Genomic DNA, 26,494 nt, shown 5'->3' with positions numbered 1-26,494 from the left:
TGTGAGGTTTTTTTTTCAGAATTCACAGTCAGCACTGAAAATGTCTTTGTACTTCTTATTTTCACCTATCAGAAGGCTATCAGGAGATATTTGAAAATGGTATCTTAGACAGTCAAAATGCATACATATAAAACTATTAAGAAAAAAAAAAGAAAGGAAAAAATATCTGACACTACTAATCATCATGGTATAAAAAGTTTCTTTGAAGCAATAAAAACTCTGGGAACAACTGAAGTCTTTTCCATACAAGGAATAAAATCTACCAAGTTATACGTAAAACAAACAAACAAACAAACAAAAACCTCAAACCAAGAGTTTTGAGAAGGCATGAAAACAAAACAAAACAAAACAAATTAAAATACAGTATTAGGAAACCTGCCAGAGGCTATGCAGAGTGATCTGATGATCACAATATAAAAAAAAATGCCCATCCGTGTTCACCATAGAGATCTGGAAGGGTTACCAGAATGTTATTTCAAGGTGGTTACCAGAATGTTATTTCAAGGTGGTTACCAGAATGTTATTTCAAGGTAACACACTGAAGGATTTACTTCAAATAGTAATATTAATAGGAAGAGCTTGCAAAACAAATGAACAGTAACAAATTGTCATGATCAGGTGGTATTTACTCAACAATCTAAAGTAACTTAACATAAAATGAACTATAACTGCAGTGTGTAACCTGCCACTTAAATCTGCCTCTGTAAGAACTGGAGGAGAGGGATAATGCAGTGTTTAAAAAATGCCATAGATTGCCTGGCAATTCTAAAGGAAAAAAAAAAAAGATTGCAATCAAACACATCTAAGTCTCAAAATGTTTTGCTGAAGGATGCTGAAGAAGCTAAATATTCACTGGAATTCAAGAACCAATTGAGAAAAAACATAGAGGAAAAATCCATGGTTTCTAAACACACCATTTCCAGGTCAGTAAGACCTAAGGCACCCCTAGGGGCTAAAAAAAGTAGTGTGGAGAGCATCAACACTTGTGGTCTTGTCTGTGTATCACAGCACTCACAGTTTTCAAGATAATCCTGGGTTATGTGAACATTCTATATGGTCAGCTAAACTAATCCTTATTTATTTATAGAAGGATCTTCTTTAAATAGAGGCCAGTTTGGCACTGGAAAACCTACAGCAGTTAAGTTTTTTAAACAAAGCATTTTTTTCCCAAGTCCCTAAAGAGGCCACTAAGGCACTTCACAGATGCACAGAGAAGATGTAAATGGATTCAGAGAACTTTAAATAAATGTAAATTCATGCTGTGTGTCACAGCCAAAGTATTTAACACTGTGAGTCCTGTTACATAAGGTGAAGTAGATCGGTGACATATTAAGATCATTTTGTCTTCACATTCTTTCCAGCCCTCTTTCTGGACCTGGAAAAGGGATTAGATGCTTAATCCATCAGATACTCCAACCCAGTGTCTCAGCTCATGCTTGTACTCATTGGTGATTTAACCTATAACCTGTGACCATGGGCTAAAGGAGCCAAGCATCCCAGCTGTCAGCCCTGCAGCACCTTTCTGGGGCAGAAAGATAACAATGGAAGCGTTTTAAATGTCATTGTAGGGGTTCACCAGGAGCTGTCTGGCAGAGGATTGGAAATCAATACTGTGTGATTTTACTGTTGTTATAGGTTGGCTACTTTGATATATTGCTCTACACTTCAATTTTCCTTTGACGGAAGTTTCCAACGGCAAATATATTTTCCTGTTGAATCACTTTTGCCCTTTAATAAAACAAATCAATAACATGCATTTAAATAATAGAACTCTTTTTTTCTTTTATTTTTTAGTTGTGGGAATTAAAAAGGCAACATGCTACACAGGCATTTCCATTCTTATTTCTTTGCTAGGATTGTAACAATCAGAGCCAGTTATTGCCTTCAGCTACTTTGTTCCATCAGATTTTTTTTTTCATACTTGTCATAAATATACACTACAGGAAAAGAATTACTATACTCTGCCTCACTTTCCTTTAGTTGAGGCAGAAGGAGACCAGGTTTTAAAACAGCAGTTTTCCAGTCTGAAATTAAACTGGACAGATGTACTGAACATAGTTGCAAAAAAATAAATACTCTAGTAATGATAATCCAAATTACCCTCTTTTGACTTGTTTGAAACACAAAGAAGAAACAACAAACACAGGAGGGAGGAAAATTTAGGGATTTCTTAAATCTTCAGATATTGAGTTTCTGTTAATTTCAACAAAGCTGTGTAAAATCTCTTGGCAACATAGCAAGATTTGGTATCTCTACAATGCTAATGGAATGAAGACTATAGGAAATGTATTATACTGCATATATTTGCAGTATAATACTGTATTATACTGTATATATTTATATATATACTGTAAAATGTATTATACTGTATATATTTGTATTAAGTGGATTGCCACATGTGCATCCACCTATACATTAATATTTATCATTGCAAGTGGCAATATTGCTTAACTACAAATTGTTGAAGATTTCTATAATAAGGACAAAAATATGGAGCCTCAAATTAGCCAAACATGTTGTGCAGAAGAATTAGCAAACAGTATCTGTAGTTTTCTTAGAATGGTTTGGGTTGGAACAGACCTTAGAGATCATCTAATTCAACCCTCCTGCCATGGACAGGGATGTCTTCCACTGGATCAGATTGCTCAAATCTCCATTCAACCTGGTTTTGAACACTTCCAGGGAATGGAGCATCCACAACCCTCTGAGTAACCTGTATCAGTTCCTCACCACCCTCACAGTAAAGAATTTCTTCCCAGTAGTGCAAACAACTTTGCATTCTCCCCCTCGACTACACAAACAAAATAAAACAAACAATAGGAACAAGCAGACAATGAGAGGTCTTAGTCCAAGCCAATTTTGAATACCAGAGCAATTTAACCTGGTAATGTTCACAGCTGAGCAGCCACCACTATAATTACCTCCTTTTTTCTCCCCAGCTGGTCATCTATCTCCATTTCCTAAGTCACTGAAACTTATTTAGAAACTAACTAGTATTAGTGAAGTGATATTAGAGTCTCTTACAGCTCTTTCTACAAGTTCCTGACTGCTGCCACAGATCCTGCATTTCCATTTAAAAGCTTTCAGATAATCTGAGGAAGAGCAAACAAATTTTGAACAATTTCACTGTCTAGCCATACACAAAATCATTCTGCTCTTTTACTATGCCTTTGCTATATCTATTAAAAAAAATAAAAAAAGAAGAGCAAGGATAGAGGGTTTTGTATTGGTGCAATATCATCTTTACATTTCATTATTTTTATTAACTTGTTCTTCCTTAATTTGCAGAAATAGCTGACAGGGAAAAAATAAATTTCAAAGCTCCCCAGTAAGTATAACACAAAGCTTAACAATTGCATTGTTAAAATGACCTCTGTTTCCTTTAAATGAAATTACCTTCATATTCTTGTGATTAACCCATACACATCCCCAGGGAAATTCCCTAGTAGCATAGCCATAGGTGAAATTAATCTATTGTTAAAGGTAAGTTAAACTCAAGCTAACCAGAAACAGATTCCTGAAGAGTAGTTGAGTCTTTGTTGTAACTCATAACCTCTGGGAAAATACTAGTCATAGCCTAGAGACCAAGAAAATGAGTAAAATAAACAACTTAAGGAGGAAGAGATGTGTTTACAGCTGAAAAAACTAGTAAGGACTCCTTCAATTAAATCACTAAATCTCCAAACTGCATGGGAGAGAACAAAAGTGCTTTAGTGGTCAGGAGTTAATCTAGGAAATCTACCATCTAATCAATATGAAGCTGCAGATTGAGAAGCAAATGCTGGTTTCAGCTACAGAAAGAATGCCTATGTGTAGTTTATCATTTCCTGAGCCTCCAAAAAGATCACATTTTCAGGGGAAGGTGCTGGGGAATAGGCAAGAATTAGTCATCATTTTCATACCAAAGCTTCTAGGAAATCAGGGCGTTTTACAGATAGAACTGATACTACAGAGGGAAAAATCAGCTCGTGTTTTTGATGAGGGTAACTGAGTAACACATATTTCAGAATTTTGGAGGACTGTGGTGATTTGATGGTACCTGTGAGGAGAGGAATGGCATGCAGTTCAAAGAATTTTGAACTGCTGAAAGCATACACTTGTCATGTGCAAATAGCAAAATGAGCTTACTTGCACAGACAGATGCAAAACATGCCAAACTAGGCTGGCACTGAGCAGTTGCATCACTGTGTTAATATTAGCAGTTTGGACAAGCTGAGAAACTGTGCTGAAACCTTCAGTGGATGTGAATCAAAATGGCTAATGAGTGGAAAGCGTTCCCTGAAAAACAGTGAAAGAGAAAATAAAGATATGGACATAAAAAGTGTTGCAGTGAGGCCAACAGCTCTGTTGTTACACTCTTGACTTTTTCTAGGGTAGTCTATGTATTTGCCTTTACCCACTTTTGTTCTGCTATATAAATAATAAATATTATAGATGTGATTGTGGCAAAAATTAGGTAACTGGAGAGGTGTAGATCAAACAATAACATTATTTGCTGGTTGATGTCTTCCTCCTCCTTATACAAGAATCCTGGAGTTGGAAATGCGTCCAGCTGGGTTAATAGATGTATGACATCCTACAAACTGTCTGTTGCTGAGATTATTTTTCTTTCTATCACCAACTTTATATTCCCACAGGCTCTTTTCTACAATATAAATTCCCCAGTTGGTACTTTTAGATGTAGCCCAAAATGTCAAATCAAACTTACCGCGTGCGGATTTTCACTTACAGCTGTAGAAATGCACTCTGATCAGATAGTGTTACCCCTCCAGAGACTACAAATATATCTGTGTGGCTCAGACCTTGTATGAAAAATATGAGAAGCAGGAGCTATGATTTAGACTGGTTGTCCACTACATCTTATTTACATAGTCCGAAAGAGCAAAGTGGCAAATTACAATGTGGATTCCACTCAAGCTATGGTAGCATTCTCATATATTTCAGTGGGGGGAGAACCAGGTGTATTCTTTCCACCACATCAATACTCAAATTAGTGAAATGTCTTCAAAATGGTCTTAACTTGATAGAAAACTATTGCCATTGACATTGCTGATTGATTTTATAGGGGCAAAGTAGGACAACAGAGACTATTTTAATTTGTTCTAATTTCAGATTAATGCAACAAATAAAACATATTTGGGGGAAAAGCAAAGGAAAACTGGATTTATTTTTTCCCCTTTTCTTACTAATTTGTATTGTGTGTCTATGTTAAAATCATAACAGTCAAAACCACTATGTATTTCTCTTAGACACCATCTGGTACTGTCATGGTTTTCAGGGAAGACTTCATTCATCTTAATGAAAGGATTAGATTTATCAATTACAGTATGAAAAAACATAGAGGTTGTACTTGAGAAGAGAACTTTTAATTGAAGGCAGTGATGGGCAGCCTTTATAAAAATCAAATATAACTGGAGAACATACACGAAATATGTTTTGTAACATATTTGCATTTCAAAAAGGATTATGAAATATACATTTTTGTGCTATTTAATTTTTATCTGATAGTCTTTGTTCTTTTTTAATTTAGAGAAATCCTGGATCAAACAAAAGTCAATTATAGTTATGCATTGTTATCAAGTGAAAGCAAATCTTAATAAGGTTTGTAGGTTGTTTCATCAGTCTGTCATAACAGTAGGGAACATATTTATTGCTATAAAAAATTTATGTGGCTTTAATTATAGGAGTAGATATGGCATTACTTCTGTAAGTCAGTTATGCCACATAGGACTAAAAATAAAGAATTCAGACAGTTTCACATCAAAGAAAGACATTAGGGGCTTGTTTGTGAATATTTTCATCCTGTGTATTTTATATTTTGCAAAATTTATCTGTGGAGTAATTTTCCCTTCAGACTGCAGTAAATAAGTTTGAGCACCTGTATCCCTACCACCCTGAGCATAATCTCACCCTACTGTTTAACTTAAGCACTGGCAGACTTGGTACCTGGGAAACAGGCATCCTGCAGAAACCTTGTGACTGCAAAAAATGCTAACGTGCTAAGTGGAAACCATGAAGCCATGAGTAGCAAGGTATACCTTTAAAGGAACTGAACTCTGAATAATTCTTTCTTGTGATTAACAAATCTAAAGGGAAAAATGTTGAGCAAAAAGTTCACCAGACCTCAATAACCCATTGCTCAATACCAGTTCAAGAATATGATTCTGCCCTGTAAGCACAGTGGATTTCTCTCACCATCGCAGTTCAAGCAAAAGCTAACAACCACGCTCCAGAAATGACAACTACTTCATTTCCAAAGGAAGGAACAAATGCAGTTTAGAAATCATTATATATGTATATATATAAATGTGCAATGAGAAAGGTAAATTGTGATCAGAATTATTCCAATTCCATTTCCTTTAATCTGTAGCTTTAAAAGACTGACAGCATTCACTCTAGGATAATAATCCTGCACTAGGTCTCCATCAGGATTTCATTTCATCATTGTTTGTTTATATGAGCAATGATATAAACTGGTATTGTATTTTCTAGCATGATTATGATAGTTAATATCCTGTCTCAGAGCAACAGCATCTGGTTACTTGTTTACTTGATCATTATTGAAAGGCCCTTTTTGGGAGTTTTTTTGATTCGGGAACAGACTTCCTCCTTTATTCTTTTCCAGCCTACAATGTCTTCTACAGCAGGAGCTAGGAGAAGCTGTCACTTTCCAAACAAAATAGCAATTCAGTGCCTTTTTGTCAACCCCTCCTCTCTGTTCTGAGATGAACATGATTCAGGGATCCTCATAGGCATTTGGCTTTTCCCTAGTGCCATTTGGGATTTTGCATCTCTGCATGCTATGTGTGATGGCAGTCCTTAGGGAGGTCCTTAGCATAGGACTTGTGCAGGTGCTGCATTTTACTTCAGTACAACAGCTAAAGTCCTATAAAGAAAATTCACATCTCACCCCCTCAGACGATTCAAAGTTTCATTCTTGCTTACAAATTGTAAGTTAATACATAGTATTTTGTGCAGAGTCAGGATATGCAAGTGAATAAAAACAGAAGTTGCAAACTCTGAATCTTTCTATATGGAAATAAAAATAGCTATCTGCTGATCTAATGAGCTAGCAGACTATTATGATAATGATCTAGTTGAAATTATATTTCTGATTATTGCATATAAAAGTCTAATAACTGTGATTCAGTTAGCAAAAAAAAAAAAAAGGAGAAATGGGAAAGCTGACCTTAGGCAACTGAATGCTAGTTCATAATAAAATAAAAGTCTAAAATTGCTCTCTTGTTTTAGAGAAGCACTGCAAGCAAGCTTGTTTGACCAAAATAAGCAATGACAGCTACAGCTGCTTGATGGACTTTCATTAGCATGACTGCATTAGCCATTGGATCTTCCTATCAGGGACAATATATGACAAGCTCTATTAATACAGATAAGTGTCCTGGGACTCTGTTCTTATGACGCTTTATGGGGAAAAGCATGTGGGTGAATTAACTTCCTTCCTCACAAACTATTAGTTAAGCACTGTAAAGAAATTCAAGATGAATGAATTTGGTAATCTGATATAAAGAAACTAAAGTACACAGAGAAAAAGATTATAGGAAGTACAGTAGCTTTGGGGGTTTGATTTCTATAGTTGGGAAAAAAATAGTTTATTTTCATTATTGCATGTATTAATAAGTTTTTCAGGTTCTGACCTAAAAAGTCGGGATTTGCATTTTTCATTGCAGAAATATTTAAAATATTTTAAATGAGAAGCAACCATTTGTGCCAAAAGACAAGAGACACTAGCAAAGGACATGACAGGGCAGTAAGAATAATAATTTCTCATATTCAGTTCTTCATACAGGAGGCAAAAGATTGAAAAAGATTTGCCCAAGCAAAGCGTGACTACTTTGTTAACAGCTCAGAAGTATATATTTTATGTGATTAATCTAACTTCCTCTATCTGCCAAAAGACAGGCTTATTCCTTGGGGATTACTTTTCTGTTGATTCAGTGCAAAACAAAGTAAATTAATTCATAAAACCTGAAAGCTTAATTTCTGAAGTGCTGCCTAAAATTTTTACTGGCCTGCACAGTGACTTTTTCATTTGGTTTTGTTATTGTTTTTAAGTTCACAAAGATAATTTAGAAGAAATAATACAGAAAGCTGTACTAATATGTGGCTCTACTTGAGCACACTAAGTGGACCCCCTCTAAAAATACATCAAGACATCAAAGCATCCCTTAAAACATAAGCAATGAACTTGTCATAGAACTCTTCTTCCAGGATTGCTTAGAGAAAGCTAAGGTCATGTTCCTTATACAGATAATAAACAGAGTCTATGCAACTGGAGATGAAGTATATGGATTAATAACACCTTTTGCTACCGTAATAATTTGTCTACATTACCTGATTTTTAGAAGAGCAATTTTCTTTACACTTATAAATCTATGTGGAGAAATATGGCTTATGTCACAAAAAAAAAAAAAAAGCATTGCAGCAGTCTAGCCTTTATCACTGAGGTGAAGAAGATGTTTTATGTTCATTGCTATAATGTTTCAAATATGTATTTTAAAAGCATAAGCACAGCCATTAGAGATATTCAGTCAAGCCAAGTGCATTATTCACTATCTATTTGATAAACCACTTGTCCTGTAATGCTTTATCCCTGTTATGACTCTTCAGTATTGACTTTCAAACAAGAAAAGAGAAAAAAGAAGTGTGGAGGCATTAACATTTACTGCAAAGCACGGCTCCAGTTTCCTGCAAGTGGGATGTCAAGCAGCCTTACAGCAGCATCTTCTTTGCAAGCTTCCTACCTGTGGCAGTAGTCTTTCCTGTAAGGGTTGATGGCTCCTCTGCATGTGAAAGGGGTCTTGAGTACCAGAACAGATGTCAGAATGCGCAGACACCATATGCTACATTCTCCAACTCCTACGCAGTGTCACAATGCAGTTTATATATCTGAAAATTATGTTTGTTATTCATAGTGACACAAATCAGTCACTTCTAAGAGTTCTTTTAAGGCTTGGAAGGAAAAGGAACAAAGGGGACTGGACCCATGCATGTCTGGTAAACAAGTTGTTTACCTGGGGTGAGAGCACGTGTGCTGACCACTGCTCCCTCAGAAACAAGGCCTTTGTTTCTGCCTTGTATGGTTATAGCCTGGCAGAACGCCTTTCCATTGGGCAGCTACACGTTGGCTTCATTTGTCCCTGTTGACCCCAAATCGATCTCAGGCAAGTATATTCACAGACTGACTTGTAGTTGCCTTGCCTTGCTTCAAACCCTGCTTTCAAGCCTTGCTTTAAACCTGCTTGGACCCATCTTGCTAGAAGCTGCCTCAAGTTGCCCTGCCCTGCCTTGGTCACCTGGTCCAGAGCCTGGGATAAAGCCACGAGCCTGTACTCAGCAAGCCGGAGAAACCACAAGCCTAGAAGCCAGAGTCAAGTCTAGCCTTCTTCCCCTTGCCACTAAAATCATGCCATGCCTCAGTTTACCCAGGAAGCAAGCAAGTGCCCGTTGCAAGAAGCATCGTAGACAGCCTGCCACCTGCTGAAGCCAGATCAGCCCTGGGACAACGTGTCATCCTTCTTGCCGGCAGCCTGCCATGCCAGCGCTGTATGAGAGCACCCCAAAGCCTCATAGCTAACATCTCAGCAGCATCCCCTGCATGGGTAGAATCAGCTGTGAGTAATCAATTCATTGCCCCCTGGGTTTAAGGGTTCTTACCAAGTATTGCCCCCATTTCCACCCCCCCCAGCCCCAGGCTGTGTTTGAGGGCTATCTGCTCCCGGGGACCTTCTCTTTCCATGCTATTTCCTCCCGGTTTGCATAGAGTTATTGTTGTATTTGCCCAAAGACTGTACATTCCTATTGTAAATATATATTCCAACTGTATAACGATCCTATTTAATAAACTTGGGCAATTTTTCATCTTAATAAAGTGTTACTAGTATTTTTATTAATGTCCATTTGCCATATCGTTTATTAGTTCTAAGTGCAATTCCTTAACAGGCAGAAATGCCTCAGCCCCATTTTGCATGTGTGTTGCCCTGCCTTGAGTCTAGCAGTGCATTGAATGTTGACATGGCAATTCTAAGGTCACCAGGAACTGCATGAATTGTAATAGGCAGTTCTATTTCACAGTTCAGAAATCACCACTGAGAGCCCTCAAAACATTACAGTTTACCTCTTACTCTTTCCTAAAGTGGTCCCAATTTCTTATTATATTTCCTTGATGATATGTCTGTGAATATTTCTAGTGAAAGGGTAGGATGGCACACTGGAAAACAACAGTAATAATTATTACCCTAATAAAATTGGCATACTTCATCAAATAGTAATAACTTAATGGAACAAACTATTTTGAAGAGATTGTTGTTGCAGATCTTGATTACTATCCAGGATAAGACAATAAAGAAGCTTTTTAATAAAAAATTTAAATTGTTACTGACATGAAGCAACAAAAGTTAACAACTACAAGACACATAAGTGCCACACAAAAGCAAATGGCAGAAAATTCAGATTCAAAAGAGTTAAAAATCACATTCATGGAAGCTACACTAATACCAACATCATCTGACATTCTACTTAAGCATCAGTGCACATGTGTACAGATTATGGAATTAAACAAAAACTACCTAGAAAGAATTCTGGGAAGACAGAATGCTTCTCTGGTCTATTACTCCATGTTGTCCAAACAACTGGCAAGATAATCCATTATCTATTCCAAGTGTTCCTGAAATTGTCTTGCTTGTGGTGTTTGGGGGTTGTTTTTTGCTGTCATTTTATTGGAGTTTGTTGGTTTGGGTTTTTTAAATATTTCAATCATAAAGAGTATCAGTGAAGTTTCTTTGATTTTCCCAACCACCAATTTTAAACAGTGTTTTAGTAATAGAAAAGATGTTGCCTGCACACACTTTAGTTTTATCAGCTTTTAGCTCAGATAATCTGGAAAGCACATTGCCCTCACTTCCTTCACCATCATGCAGAATTCAGCCAAAGTGTAAACTCCACAGCAAAGTGCAGATGCTATCAAATAAATAGAAGTAAGAAAACAAAAAGAAAAATGTAAAAGTAAAGCAAAAGTGCTGAAAGGTAGAAATATAAGAGAGGTATAGAGCACAGTCCATATTCATAATTTAGTCAACCTATCACTTAATTTCTCCAGGTTGTGAAGATACTACTATATTGGTACCATAATTTCCAGATCCTTCCTTCCTACATAGGAATCTGCTTTTATGTTCAAGAATTCTACCTCAGTAGCAAGGACAACATTATTGGACCAGGAAAAAAAAAGAAAAAAGTACAGCTTAGGGGCCACTGAAGAAGTATAGGAATCCAGATGGTTTTTGGGAGACTCAAATGCCGCATTTTTTGGAAAGAACAAGCTCCATCTAGAAATAGAGTAATCAAAGAAAGGGTCTCAGAGGGTAGCTTCACAGAAATTCCTTCCTGCTATTGCTGGAAAAGACCAAAATTTTTTTCCCCATGGCCTTTCTGACTAGTACCTTCTTTACCAGCATATGTAAAAGTGAGAACTTGCACTTTAATTTCCCTCCTGTAAGACAGAAAGTGAGCAGAGCAACTTCATCATTTACTGATCGCATCAAACCTGGATAGATGAGCAGTAGAATAGAAATGTTGCTGTTCATTTTTCTACCTAGTGACACAGGGACAGTGCTGCCATCACTGTGCTGTCATATCTCAAAGTACAGGTCCCCAAAGATGCACTTTCTTGCAGGATTGTACACTAGTCATCCAGAGGAAAGAATTTCTTACTCTGGAAAGTGACATTACAGATAAACTTTTCCTAAACTCATGGGGTAGCAGCTATTCTGAGAGTAATGTGTATTCACCAGCTGGCTTATATCCATGCAAGACTTGGACCATATTGGGTTTGCTTCCCCTGTTTATTATCAAATGAAAAGTAATTATGTATAAGGATATTTGCCTGTGAATAACTCCGTAAATTACTAAGAAAGATTCTTGAAGCAATAGAGGTTGGAACCTATAATTCAATTGAAAATGTTTATTCCAATCTGTGATTCTTTACAAGACAGGCAATATTATCTTTTCAACACACTTACTGGATTCAGCACTGTGCCTCTATAGTGCATTACTGCATTTGGAAAAACAGCTGGTGATGAACATGCAGCACTTCTCCAGTCTAATAAAAAGTGTATAGAACCTAATGATTCTGGCAAGCTTTTAAGATTTTATTACTGGCAATGTGTTTTGCAATACTCATGTAACATTGCAATAATAAACACTGTCTGTTGCTCAAAACGCTCAAGTGAAGATGCACAAGCTCTTTGCATATCTGATAGAGACAGGGCATAAATCAGCCCCTCCCACCAGGTTTATCTTCAAAGCAAGTAACAAAACTGAACGTACCGTGAGAAAGGTCTTTTTCACCAGGCAAAAAAGATGTTTCACTCCCACAGCAGACTCTCTTTCAAAGAGACTTATGAATTCTCCATCCTAATGGCATGCACTTAGGAGATTCTGGAAAAGGGATACCAACTGTACTTTCATATTTTACAGGGTTCTCTTGAGACCTTTGAAGTCACACTGCAGTTGGAAGATTGATGTCTGTGCTTATTGCTGTGCTGTAAATGTACTATGAGACTCAGATGACAATGCCTCGACATCTTTCTAAAGCAAGACTGCACATTTTCTTACATTTATGGTGATTTCTTTCTCTCTTGAGCTCAAGTGCTGAAGCATGCAGAATAATAGTAGAGATAGTTGTTTAAAATACCTGATTTGTAATTGTCCCTGGAGGTTGGGTGTTCCTCTGCTAATGCTTTGTAATTCCTTCCCAGGTATATAAAGCCACTGCTGGACATGAACAGCTTCCCTGTACGAACATGTGAAAATAGCATAAATTATTTCAATAATTAGAAGTTTTCTAACGTGGGTTTAAGTTTTGGGGTTCATGATGTGTTCTTGTATTTCTGAATGATAAATTTTGTTTAAGAAAATTTCTACATGTCCAAAAGTGATATAAAAGCTTCAACATGAGAGGCTCCCATTAAAGAGGACATCACTATCTCTGGCTCACCAATTCCCTCCAGCAGAAAACACCCACCCAGTGAGCCACTATACCTAGGCACTTGAAGAGCCAAATTGCTCCCCTAATTAGATGTGTAACAGCTATATCTATGCCTTGTTGTTCACAGGACATCTTTTTTGATCAGCTAAGGCTTTTTTTTTTTTTTTTGTACCTACCTTTTCCCCTTTTCCACAATTTTCTTTAATCTTTGATCAGGGAGAAACACAGACACTGCAAAATATGCCTTAAATTCAGACAATATTTTTCTGTAAAGTATCCCAATAATGATTTTTCATTCAAAACAAGTTCATAAGGCTGGTAACAGCAGAGGAAGTAGTAATGGTTTAAAATAATTTTAAGACATGAAATTAAAGAACCCTTCGAAGATCAAATACTCTGTTCTTAGGGAAAGAACAGGGAAACAAGCTAGTGACTGAATTTTTGCAGAAGTTTTCTCATGCTTAAATGCATTCCATTCTGATAAAGAAAAATAAAGAAAATCAATCATTTTATTGATATATTTTCTTCCTGAGCAAAATCACTTGATTGGTGCACAATTAATTTGTTTTGTGATTTTCACACTTTTATTGTGCCCTTTGAAAACAGAAACATAGTAGAGATAAAGCTTACATAGTTCACCATAATGTAGGAAGCTTAATAAAGATTTATGGTTACAGAAAATTTTCAGAACCATGAGAAAGTTAAGACCAGTAGAGAGTTTCTCTCAATTAAATTAATTGTTTTCTGTTATAATACTCTGTTTCTGTTACACCTAGTAGTGACTTTTTTCTTTTGATTAAGTTTCTCTGCTCTTACTGCCCTGGAGACATGCTGAAAAGCAACTCCCTGTTCAAAGTGACTCAGATGACCTCAGAACCTTCAGATCATTTAGTTTCTGACATTTGTCCTTTATGTTCTCTTATGAGGTTATTAACCAAAGGGTATGGTGTGGGGTTTCTTTCAAATTAGACATCAACTTTCTTAAAGCAGGTAACTGTTATGTGATTAGATATACATGGGTCTAAGTAGATTCCTGCAGGAATTTCCCACGGAAAACAAATGTTCAGTTTCACACAACTACTAAAATATTTAGCTGTACATTTTTATTCCTGTATTTACACCAACAAAAGCCCAGCCAGTGCAAGAAATCTCACGAAGCAACACTGAGACACCTGAAATAAGTTTACTTAACATTCACATGAATATTTATGGTGGTGTTTTGCACTGTTTGCTGTGCTCTTGTTACTGAGCTTAATCAATTTATGTTAATAAATAATACTTCAGGGCTTTGGCTTGTTTTGCTGTTATTATTTTATCACCACTTAATACTTTTCTATGGCTCTTAACAGTCAGCTGGTTTTATTCTTATTTTAAATATAAATTGTGACAAAATGCATGGTGAAAGCTTGCCCATTCTTAACACAAATTAAGTGAGATTATAATAAAATAAACTGTTGAGAAGCATTCTATCTGCTTATGCATTTATTTATTGTATGCTTATTCTCTCAATGAACATTTCAGGATAATAAAAAAAGGCAGGAAACAAAAAAAAGTGTCATTTTTTACCTAAAGGTTTTCCAGTACTGTTAAATAAATAAGGCACAAGTGCTTTGTATTTTTTCTCAGTAACTTCAGTGAATTTTACTGTCACAGACACTTATTGTTTAAAAGGAAACAAAGAAAAGTCAGAGGGAATACTGAGTGGCTTTGCCTTTAGCTAAACCATTCCTACTGAATCCTGGGATAGGCCATTTCAAAATGAAACATTTTGATTTTTCATTTTAAATATGCACTAAGAAAAAAATCACATAGTTTTAATTGTATTTTGAACAGAAAACTGTTTTAGCTTCAGTTCCAATCTCTTTTCCTTACCTAATACCAGAAAATCCTTCAAGTTCTCCTCTCCCACAAAAATATAAACATGGTTGCCTATTGACTACCTTTACATGTTTTCAGACATTCTTTAAAGAGGATTTACTCAAATATGCAAGACTCCCATGGTCAAATTTTCTCCATGACAATTCGGAGAGTGAGAAAACATAGAGTGAAAGCACAGGATTCAAACTACTCCCTCACTTATCTTATAGAATGTTTAATAAAGTGCTATAGCAGATGCTGAGGACGAAATTGCAGAGGTTCATAAGAGAGTCTAGACAACCCATATGTCAATAATGGACAACAAAGGTTTCTTCCTAGTACTTGCCAATCAATCCCCAGCAACTTGGTTCATCAGCCATTCAAACATAAACACTTTTGTTAAAGCCCATGAAAAAGCAGTTCGCTTTGTTCCATTTTCATCATGCCCAAAAATCACTTAGTTTTACTCATTTCAAGTAGAAGGAAAGCCCGGAAAGCAAATATCATTTGAAAGAGTAATTAGACGGCAAGATTGTTGTAAATTTAACTACAGAATCTTGTCATTTACTCTTGCCACTGTAAAGAAATTAATTATTAAGAACTTCTAAGAGACCATTTAGACAAATTTTCTTTTAGGTTAAGTGCCAAAGACTGTGCACTCTCATTGGCTGTAGCTTTCAGCCGCTGGTGGTCTTGTCACTGAAGAAGTTTGCTGTTAATCCCTGCTTTGGTTATCTAGCCACTGACTTTGGCATTTTTAAGCCAGTACTTTGGACACCTCTGACACTGACAGGCCCTGAGCTATCCCTGTTCATGTACATTAAAAGAGTCAATAGTATAAATATACTGCTCACTAAAAACTCAGGCATAACCACTGTGTTAAGGGCAAGTGTAAAAAGGATTGGGCAGGACTCTTTTCAGTGATGCCCAGTGATAGGACAAGGGGCAGTGGGCACAAGCTAGAACACAGGAAGTTCCACCTAAACATAAGGAAAAACTTCTTTCCTCTGAGGGTGATGGAGCACTAGAACAGGCTGTTCAGGGTAGTGGTACAATCTCCTTCTCTGAAGACTTTCAAAACCCATCTGAACATGTTCCTGTGCAAAGTGATCTAGGTGGACCTGTTTTAGCAGGGGAATTGAACTAGGTGGTCTCCAGAGGTCCCATTTGCCCCCTACCATTCTCTGATTCTGTAAGGCTGTTACAAAGCACCATCCAAATACATTGATCTAACATCTGAGCAGCCCAATATCCCATTTCTAAAATAATGTATCAACTTATGAACAGAAATAGTAATAGGACCATAGAACAATTTGATATTAATGGGTCAAAATCAAGCTATTAGGATTTTACATACCCAGGAGCCTTCCTTCTTTGTGAATGTGGAATGTTTCACTTTGATGATTTTGCCTACATAGATACATCTGCAAGATCACAGCCTAAAATAACTTCTGGCTGTTGTGGAGCTTTCCCTGCACCAAGTTCCACTCCTGGAACAGAAACTGAATGGATACCTAGATACTGAACATCAAGAGCTCTTTATGCAAAGGTGCAGCTGACACTATATAAATGTGTTTTGTTGACACCCTCTTTGTAAACACAAATTTCTCACCCCTGTAAGCTTTAAGAGTTCACAGCTTATTGGTAATACAACTTTCTTTGGATAGGTGATATGTGCCTCACAAATACAGAGGAAGAATAGGACAACTCTTATAAATAAGCAGATGTTGTTCATTTTTTATTTTTCTCCTGCCAAAAACTGATTTACTGTAAATTCCCTCCATCTGGCAGGAAGCTAATCTGAATATGAATCAATCTATTCAAAAATAACTTCAAAAATTTTAGGCATTCATACCAGGTTTTTTCTTCAGTACAATACCATTTTTTGAGTCATTCTACTCAGACAAGCAGGCTTTTCAAAGCAAATCAAGCAGAAATATTTTGAGAGGATTCTACAACTTAGATTTTTCTTGAATTCTCTCACAATAGCACCAACTTATTTTGATTTTTCTGCAGCTCATAAACAAATATTTTTAAGGAGGTGCAGCAGAATATTCAAAAAAAAAGATGGGGAAGGGTAGCAATAATTGTCTATATGCAGTGCAGATAATATAATGGTCAAAAAACACTTCTAAATCACATTTTAAGTATTAGTTTTATAAGTTTGGTCCCTCTTTTTCAAACACTTTCTTCACTGAAGGAAATAGATACATGCACACACTTTAACAAAAAGAGTGCAGGAATAGCATCCAACAATGCTATAACTAAAGCTCAGCTAACAGTTCTGTGTAAGTATAGGTTACAGTTGTATATAATCAGCAGGAAATCCTTTCCTGCAAAAACTGAGAATGATGAATAGCCACCTAGCTAATGAGAAAATAGAGAAGTGAACTACTGCTACACCATCTCCTAATTATCTGTGAAAGCACTTTATCTTTTACTGGTCAGGTACTGCAGGTACATAGAAGAACAAAAATATGTTACTTGTTGGAAAAAAATTGAAATCAGAGTAAAACATCTCAACTCAGGAAAACATTTAAACACATACATGTTATAAATATGTGCTAAACGTTCACTAGAGATTTAAGGAAATTTATAAACCTGCATATGCAGGCTCTTATCCTTCTATTCAAGAAATGCTAAAGGTATCATCCATCCTGAATTGTGGTTAAAATTTAATCATTTAACTACTTATGCTTAAACTCAAGCATCATGTTAAGTACCAAGACTAAAGCTCTCGGCAGCAGATTGAGGGCTTGGAGGGAATACTTGAAAAGCAGAAGAAAAATGTCTTCCTGAGAACCCAGAAGTGCATACCATTCTAGGCAGAAAAAATTACATAAAAGAGGGGGAAAAAAAAATAAAAAAAACCTAGGCAACAAAAAAGGAAATACAGATGAAATTAAAAACACTCCTAAAGAGAGTTGCAGTATTGTATGGGAGGAGTATGATCATGCCAGGAACAGACACATAAATGAGAGTAGATCTACTGAAGAATGAAAGCATGACAGGGGATTACCTTCCATTATCTTGATCCAGTGATATGAGTTCATATTATATGGCTGAGCAAAAAGAAACACTGCAGCTCTGTCCAACAAAACATCACAAGTGTTGGTAACAGAGAGACCAGTGAGAAGGTGATCACAGAACTAAAAAAAAAAATAAAAAATAAAAAAAAAATAAAAATCATAAAATATTTTTCTGTTAAGATTGGAAACTAAATTCTTCATATGACCCAGAAAGGACAAGGCTTTAAAGAATTATACACAAAATAATCCCCCTGGTATGCAAAAGGGAGGCTGCAGCAGTGGAGATAGGGATGCTTAGGTACCTGCTTCTGTCACCCAGCAGAAGAAGTCATATAAGATGCTGAGACATTCTCTAGGCAATTAGGATGCTCCTGCTTTGAAAGGCACTTACATTGTGCCTGGTGTAGGCACAATAGTTGAGTAAATGATTTTGCTCTGCTGTTTTTTGGATTCCACTCAAAAAAATCTTTTTTTTTAGAGAATTGGGTGTATGTGTACTTATTGCAGAGATAATGCAAAATAAAAATGACCAGAGTGCCCCAACAGTGTAAAAAAAAAGCAGAAAACTACGTACTGAAACTAGTTATTGTAACACCGTCTAGTTAAACTAAGTGTCCAGAAGAAAAATCAGATTTTAATATAAACTTTGTAGCAAAAGGGTATTATGCACATTTTACAGTCATATTAGTATCTTTAATGAAGTAATCACAGTACTTCTATAGTTTATCTTAAAAAAAAAATATTAAGATACAAAACAATCTTCCTTGTAAAACAGAACTGGTACATTCAGTTTGCTTACATGCTTACCCAGCTTAAAGATTTCTCTATCCAGTTAAAAATAATATCAGAATTTTAAATATCTAGATGCAGCTGTGGCCACATCAAACTACAAACACCATGGGACAGACATGGGTCATATATTCTGGAATATAATTCAGTGCAGAATTATACTTAACCTACTATCTGTGCATGGCTTTTTCCTATATATTTTCACTTTCAAGGAGACTGCTAGCTGAGTTCTTCTTGCTCTTTTCTTAGTCCTTGAGCACCTTCAGTTTTCCCAGTTACACTAGAAGACCTCTGAATTGCTGCCAACAGTTTGTGAAACAGTGGAATGCTAAACACTTGCTGATTTTGATTAAATTCCTCACTAACAAGAAGAGCACAAATGTGGTAATCACCTTTAAATATGCCATATTTGAAAAACACCAATCACTTCAATGCAGCTAAACAACTCCTCAAAACAACTAAAAGAAGGATTTAGTTGTAATAATCAACGCCTTGAAAAAGAAAGAGCAGCAATGCACCAAGACACTGGGAGATGGAGCTTTGCTCATAAGCTGCTGTGTATGCAGAGGAAGCAAATTCACTCCAGCCTATCTCAAGACCATTCATTAACTTCACAGAATCACACAATCACAGAATGTCACCTTCAAGTGGCAGAGCTTCTTGTATGAGCACCACCTAACACACACCAATCATCATCAGCTATGTTAACATGAGCTATGCCAGGCAACGTCAGGACTCACACTGATAAGACTAAGTGCATTTTAATTGCAACTGAAGTTCAGCATTTCTCTGGAATATTGATTTTTCTGCTGAAAGGAGGAACAGTACACTGAAACACATTTGGAAATATTAAAATGATGTTTAGAATTTGCAGATTTGATGCTCTGTGTTCCCATTCTCTTCAAAAGACCAGAATGCCTGACAAATTATATTTCCTGCATATAGACATTCAAGTTTCTCCTCTCCCAAAGATGACCAACTGTGTTGACCAGTGAGCCTACAATAAAAGAACTGATAAGAGAGACTCTCAAACTGCAACTCTTCTACATAATACAAGCAATGATGTCAAAATAAGAATTTTCAGCTTTCAGTGAAAGTAAATTCACATTTATATCAAAAGCAAAGTTTTTGAAAATGTCTTAAAATAAAGAATTTTAATTATTGCATTGAAATTTTTCTTCCAGGAAGCAAATTACATCAGCTGTTGCAGCAAATGCATCAATTGTCCTGTTGCTTTTTTATACAGGGAAAGGTGCATAAGTTACATTTTCAGACACATCAGATGGAATGGTTACGTTTTGTTAATGAATGTAATATTTCTTTAGATTCTCTCACTGGTCATTCCTTCCTATTCAATTCCAAGTATTTTCTGGCCAAGCCCTGCCTCATTTCACACAATGCACATACAGCCTCTTTCATGCAACTAGCTTCCACTGAATGATGCTGGAAACTCCAAATATAAACTCTGATATGCTACCAACCCTCAGGAGGCTGGAAGCTAATTTAAAGTAACATATCTAGAGGGTATAGCAATGAACAAAAAGAACAAGAGGCAAAACAGGTCAAGACAACAGTCAAAGAATCACATGGCTACACAGATCAGCTGTGCACAGAATTGAATGTATGTGTGTGTAAAGACAAATTTAAACTAGGAACTTGTTGAAGTAATAAAGGCCTTAAGATTTGATCCTGTATGATCAATTGCAAAATGTTTAATCACATCCATTTTTAATTTTATTTCAACAACTTTGTGTGCTTTGGGAAAATCACTATCATGTAGCATAGCATGGCTCTTCCAAAATGTAGTCGATCATTCTTATCTATTAAATCATTTCTGTATTCAAGACAATGCACTGTAGATGTGCTACAATTTTTCTGCTTCTCTGTCTCTGCAACTAAAAGTTCTAGCTCTTCACCTAACCCAGTAAAAGTCAAGGAAGAAATTTGAATCCCATCAATACCAAAACAATAGATAAAGTTGACTTTGAGTTAATACTGCTCTGGATATCTCAACAATCAAGTTTGCAAACAGGATGAGATTCACAAGCCCAGAAGCCTTCTCTGAAATACTCCCTTACACATCCCTTCTGTAAGTGAGAAACCATCTAACTGTGGGGAGAAAAGGGGAAAAAAAAAAAAAAGTATTTCAGCAGCCTTTCTATTGCAGCACTTAACTGGCATGTGAAGGAGATCATATTGCATGGTTGTCTTCAACAGAAGGAAAACAATCAGAAGCCCTCAAGCTTTCCTTCCCCAGTAAGACACAAGTAGGACTAGCAGAAAAACAAAGGTATTTTGCTGCAGGCTTAGCTCCAATAGCTGGAATTATGACTAGTTTAAGCATGTAACAGCACAATTTGCAAGAACTGCTATGATAAATGCCTCCAATTGCCCATAACTTTTCAAACGGACCCTGTCTTAAAAGTGTGACATTTTCTTCAGCTTCAGTACAAATTTCTCTTCTACTGAGAGTAGAATTATAGGGAAGCAAGCATAAGAGGTCTTTAAAGTCGGAAAGCTTAAGATCAGGTTGTTTAATTATATCTTTATTTTAATTAATTCCCATTTACTAAGCAGATCTTACTTTCATGAAAGTATAAAATAAATTGTTGCAACACCTGAAGATGTAACATCTCTCTAGTCTGGAGCTTTTGTTTGGATGAATAGACAAGCTTCATGTGTAGGAAAACAGACTTAAGAATTGTTTTATCCCCTTGCAGAACTTTACATTGGCTAAAAGTAGTTGTCCTAAAGGAACATCTGGATGTGTTTTGTTGGTTTTATGTTTTGTTTTGTTTTTAATCCTAGAATGAAAAAAAAAATTTGTGTGTAGTGAAAAATGAAAAAACAAAAGTAAAAAGGACTTCTTGATATCAAGGCAAACAAACTTAAACTTTCTGTTTCCATAATCTTCTGTGTTAGGGAAATGTATCAGATATGAGTCTAATGTTCCAATTAGCACTGTCCTAAGTAATAAAAAGTATAAGGAAATGCACTTCTATAGCACCCAGAGACTACTACTGACGTGAAGAGTCTCTAGCTGTTTAGTAACTGTGGTACAGAGTATTACTGAGAAAAATTCATTGTGTATAATGAAGCATTTCACCATCAGAGCACCTCAGTTACACTTTTCCATGCCTGTATTGCCAGTATTCTGGTTAATACCAAGTGAAATATCTTACAATTTTACTGTTTTCTTTGCAATTATGCCAAGCGTGCTTTGCAATGCATTTAAATATACTGCATTGCAGTTGCTCTTGAAAATACAAATGCATCCAAATATAAACTATCATTGAAAAAAAAAAAAAAAAGCTTGCAAAGAGGGAAAAAAAATCATAGAAATAAAGATAAGGTTCAGAATCTAATCAAGAAAGTAATTTCTTTTGCAAATACATACAAACAGGATAATTTTACCTCGTTCTGACTTTGAATCGTGTAAGTAGATCACTGAAAGTATAAGGGGGGAAAATAATCAGCTCATTAAATTTGTTTTATAAAGCATGACTGAATTTAACTGAAGTCATGGAGAGGTCAGCATGAGTATTCACTATCCAAAATTATCTTTCCTTTCCTCATATGTGTCCATCCTATAGATTAATTCTGGTTAGGATTCAAATACCCTTCCACCTGGATTGGTTTCAGAATTTTCTCCTTATGCAGAATTCTGGCTATGTTTTGAAAATGCCAGCTTCTTTTCAGAGATGTCTGTGGAGTTCATTAACACCTTCAGATGATGTGAACCATTCACATTCAGAAAACTCAAAATGTGTTCCATATTTCTGCTTGTCATTCCTTGTATGCACTTGATACCTGTGTACTTTCCTATTATCATGTTAATCCATCAGCATGAAATTTTGAACAATATTCAAACAAAAATATTAGCAATGTTTTCCAAAAATCTGTTCCAACCAAAAAAAAAAAAACAAAAAAAAAAAACCAAAAAAATCAATGCTTGTCCAAGCACAGCTTTGCAGCCCCAGGCTTAAAAGAGCAAGTTAATTTCTGGGGGGAAAAAAAAAATATTTTTTTTTAATTAAAAAAGACATTAAAAAAAACAACACACAATGAATACTGAAATCTGATTACTCACTATGAGCATTTATTTAAATTGGAAATGTGTTCTGTGATATCAATAACAATTCTTCTTCCTCATCATAGTTTGTCCAACCCTAGCAAGTGAAGATGGTCCTCTTGTAAGTAATTTAGATCTTCTAAATGAAGCAATGTTCCAAAGCGTGTGGCAGTACATCTGCAACATTGTTTAGAATAAAACCAGCAGAAATTTCAGAACTGCCCTGAAAGAATATCTAATTTAGAGAGAAATTCCAGGCAGAAGTCTCACAGAAGAATGAGACCAGTGACTGGACTGTGGAAGAGCAAAACTAATAATGAGGAACCTCATATACATCTAGAGTTAGCTGAAGATTTTATGCTGAATTGTATGGTTGTGTGATTTCTCCTGTGAGGAGGAAGAATTATAAATGCTTTATTGTTTTGCCACATAAACCATCTCCATGACTTAAATATTCAATGTTGAAATGTGGCATCATTTAAATGGTCCATAGAGACAAAGAAACAAGTATCTGCTCATTACCCACTATACACAGGTCAATCAGAACATGCAGTGAAAAGAGGCCAATCAAATCAATAATGGGAACAGAGAAGGCTGTGGCTTTTTAGACACACAACAAATTTTTAGCAGAAAGACTTACATAACACCTCAGAGATCATGGCATGAGCCAAGAAGGGTAATTCACAAATCTCAACACTCTGCTCCCGAGTAGTCCTGAGACCACTGTACAAAGGCAAAAATTTAAATAAAGAGATGTTTTAAATTCCTAAAGCTCATGAAATTACATCTGCTAGAAGAATGGATGAACAGCAGCCTCTTTACTTTCACCCATGCAGATCCCAGAATGAGGGAACATAGCCTAGGAGTCTCCAAACCAGCAGGTAACCCTGTTGCACACAGGGAAGAAAATCTGCACTGATCTTCCTGTGCCAGACATGTTGGTTTCACTGCCAGACTCTGCTGGCTGGGGAGGAGCAGATGCTGCATTCTGGTAATCTGGCAGGAACACAGGGCTCTGCCTGTAGCATTGAGAATTGAGTAGTTATATAGGAAAGATACTGTTACACAGCAAACACTATAAATATGTTCCACACAGGCAGCTGGCATCAATAATTCATGCTGGTTTATGAACTCTAGACAAACAGGGTACCAGGGTGACTTAAGCAGTGTAATGGCTGCCATCCAATTTCCATGCCCACATTTCTACATAAACCACTCTGCTTTGGCCACTCTTTTTTTTTTTTTTTCTTCCCCATTTTGATGTTATCTCTTCTGCAAAGCTAAATTCCATGCCAGTTTACAAGCTTGCTCCCTTGGCTGAGCAGTGTACTCAGGATACAGGGATCTAACTACACAGTCAGCCAGGACTGCATGTTAAGGATATTTCAGCTTTATGCAAGGATAAGCACCATGCTATGATATCTCAGCTACCTCTGACATAAACCTCATTCCATAGCTGGAAACATAACTCTATCAAGATGGCACTGCCCTGGAGGTAGCACGATGAGTACACTGCACAGAGTGTACTGCTACTAGGATCAAAACCACTATCCCTGCATGAAACTGGACTTTGCCATGTAGACCTGGCAGCTACTCCAGGATTAGGAATAAGGGTGCACCAAGTGTGGACAACTCCAAATCCATCAACATCACCAATATATGCTAAACCTCAGTGCTCTGTTCTACCGCTACAGCAGGTGAGTCACTTTGCTGATTCAACTACACCCAGCCACATAACAGCTTTCAAAGTGGTAAAATCATGGCTGGAAAGCTGCCCAGCAGAAAAGGACCTGGGGGTATTGATCAATGAGACAGCAGTGTGCCCGGGTGGCAGAGAAGATCAATGACATACTGGCTTGTATCAGCAGTAGTGTGGCCAGCAGGAACAGGGGAAATGATTGACTCCCTGGACTAGACACTGGTGAGAGGCTGCACCTTGACTACTGGGTTCACTTTGGGGCCCCCCTCACTACAAGAAAGATATTGAGGTGATAAAGCATGTCCAAAGAAGGACAGTGAAGCTGGTGAAGGGATCTAGAGCACAAGTTTTATGAGAAAGATTTGAGGGAATCTGTTGTTATCTATTTACTGTCTACTTAGTAAGCTATTTGCTCTTATTAAATAAATTACAAACATTCTTATTTATTGTTTTGAGAGACATAGGGAAAAGTTAAGCCAGAGGAAGCTTTTTTTTTTTTTTTAATGAAGAAAGAAAACCTTCTGGTTTGTGATGAACTTGTGATTTCTGGCCAAAAGGTAGAAACTTTCTACCTAAAATAAACAGAAATCACACATGCAGCAGTGTCTGACTTATCACTTAATTTACTTCAAAGGGGACTAGAAAGCTGATCAGACTTCACTTAAACATGAAAATTTTGATTTCAGGAAGTCTTGAGCAGTATCATGGAGAACTCATTGCTGTCCTTGAACCTCCTCTAAATATCTTGCATGTAGTATTTCACCTTATATATCTGTCCTTTTGTTCATGACTTCTGAGAAGGTCTGTACAGGCTCCAGAGGTTTTAGCACATTTGTATCCACTTCTGCTACAGGGGAAGTGTAGCGACTGATACTGTTTGAGAGTAGAAATTGAACCTATTGCCTGATACTCAGGTAGGAATTCCTTGACCAACAGGGTTTATACTGCAAGTAAAACAAGGTCTAACACCTGTGGTTCTTGTTCTTATTCTTAGGCTGATTGTGCTGAAGGATTTACTGGAATGCTTTCAGATCCTGGTACTGTTATATCCTGATACAAATCTATTTACAATAATGCTGTCTGCTTTCCCCTAGTCTGGATATAAGTCCAAACATTCAGCACTTGTACAGTACAGTACATTCAGCCCAGTTGTACAGTACATTCAGCCCAGTAAATGGAACTGGATTTTGATGCTGGAATGACCCACCAGAGCTAGCTCAATAACTACAGGGAATGTTCTTACAGCAACTTTAATCAAAAGATTACCCAAATAAAAACTACTAAAGCTCTTGTTTAATAAAAGGTAGTACACATTCTCAGCTAGTGAGAAACCATCCTCTGATTTTTCATGCTGTCAGCAGTGACTGCCTAGCCTGCCAAACAGGGCATTTCTCCAGGCACTTACTGATGGCTCATGTGCAAGAAAATCAGCAAGTCCAGTGAGAAATGGGACTAAAACAATACCCACCACACTTTCAGCAGTTTTCTCCTTGGCATCTCACACAGACTACAGCTACAGTGAAAGATCTGAAGAGGAAGCACATCTCTGGCTTGCAGCTGTTCCCATGCCTAGAGCAGCCAGACCAGCACCCCAAAACAACATTCAGAGATACACGGCCTTCCTTCTTGCTATTCCTTTTGAATCTCTTTACTACACTGTCCTCATCTCATCGAGTTTGTTCCCACTAATCCTTACTCTGTTCCTGCAGAGGGCTGCTACATTTTCACACAGCATGACACCCCTTGTTAGGTGGGGAGGTATACTTCAGGTATAGCTTAAGTTTCAAAAGGAGAGGACACTGGAGGATGCTCTAAGCAAAATGCTATAGGTCAAAAAGTTGGAAAAGCTCAGTGAAACAAGAAAGATTATTTCTCTCTATAAGGCAGCCCATTTTAAAAGTTAATAGTTTATATTAAAAGATGATAGCACAGCCTTAATGAATTAGGACTTCTCACATCTCCGCCATTCCAATGCAAAATTTACAAAACATAGCTTGCTGCAGCCCATGTTTTGGTGCTTTGAGTATTTGTTTTATGACCTTGGG

This window comes from Indicator indicator, chromosome 17 (assembly GCF_027791375.1).
Source record: "Indicator indicator isolate 239-I01 chromosome 17, UM_Iind_1.1, whole genome shotgun sequence".
NCBI lineage: Eukaryota > Metazoa > Chordata > Aves > Piciformes > Indicatoridae > Indicator > Indicator indicator.
Note: the sequence above shows the minus strand (reverse complement) of the source record.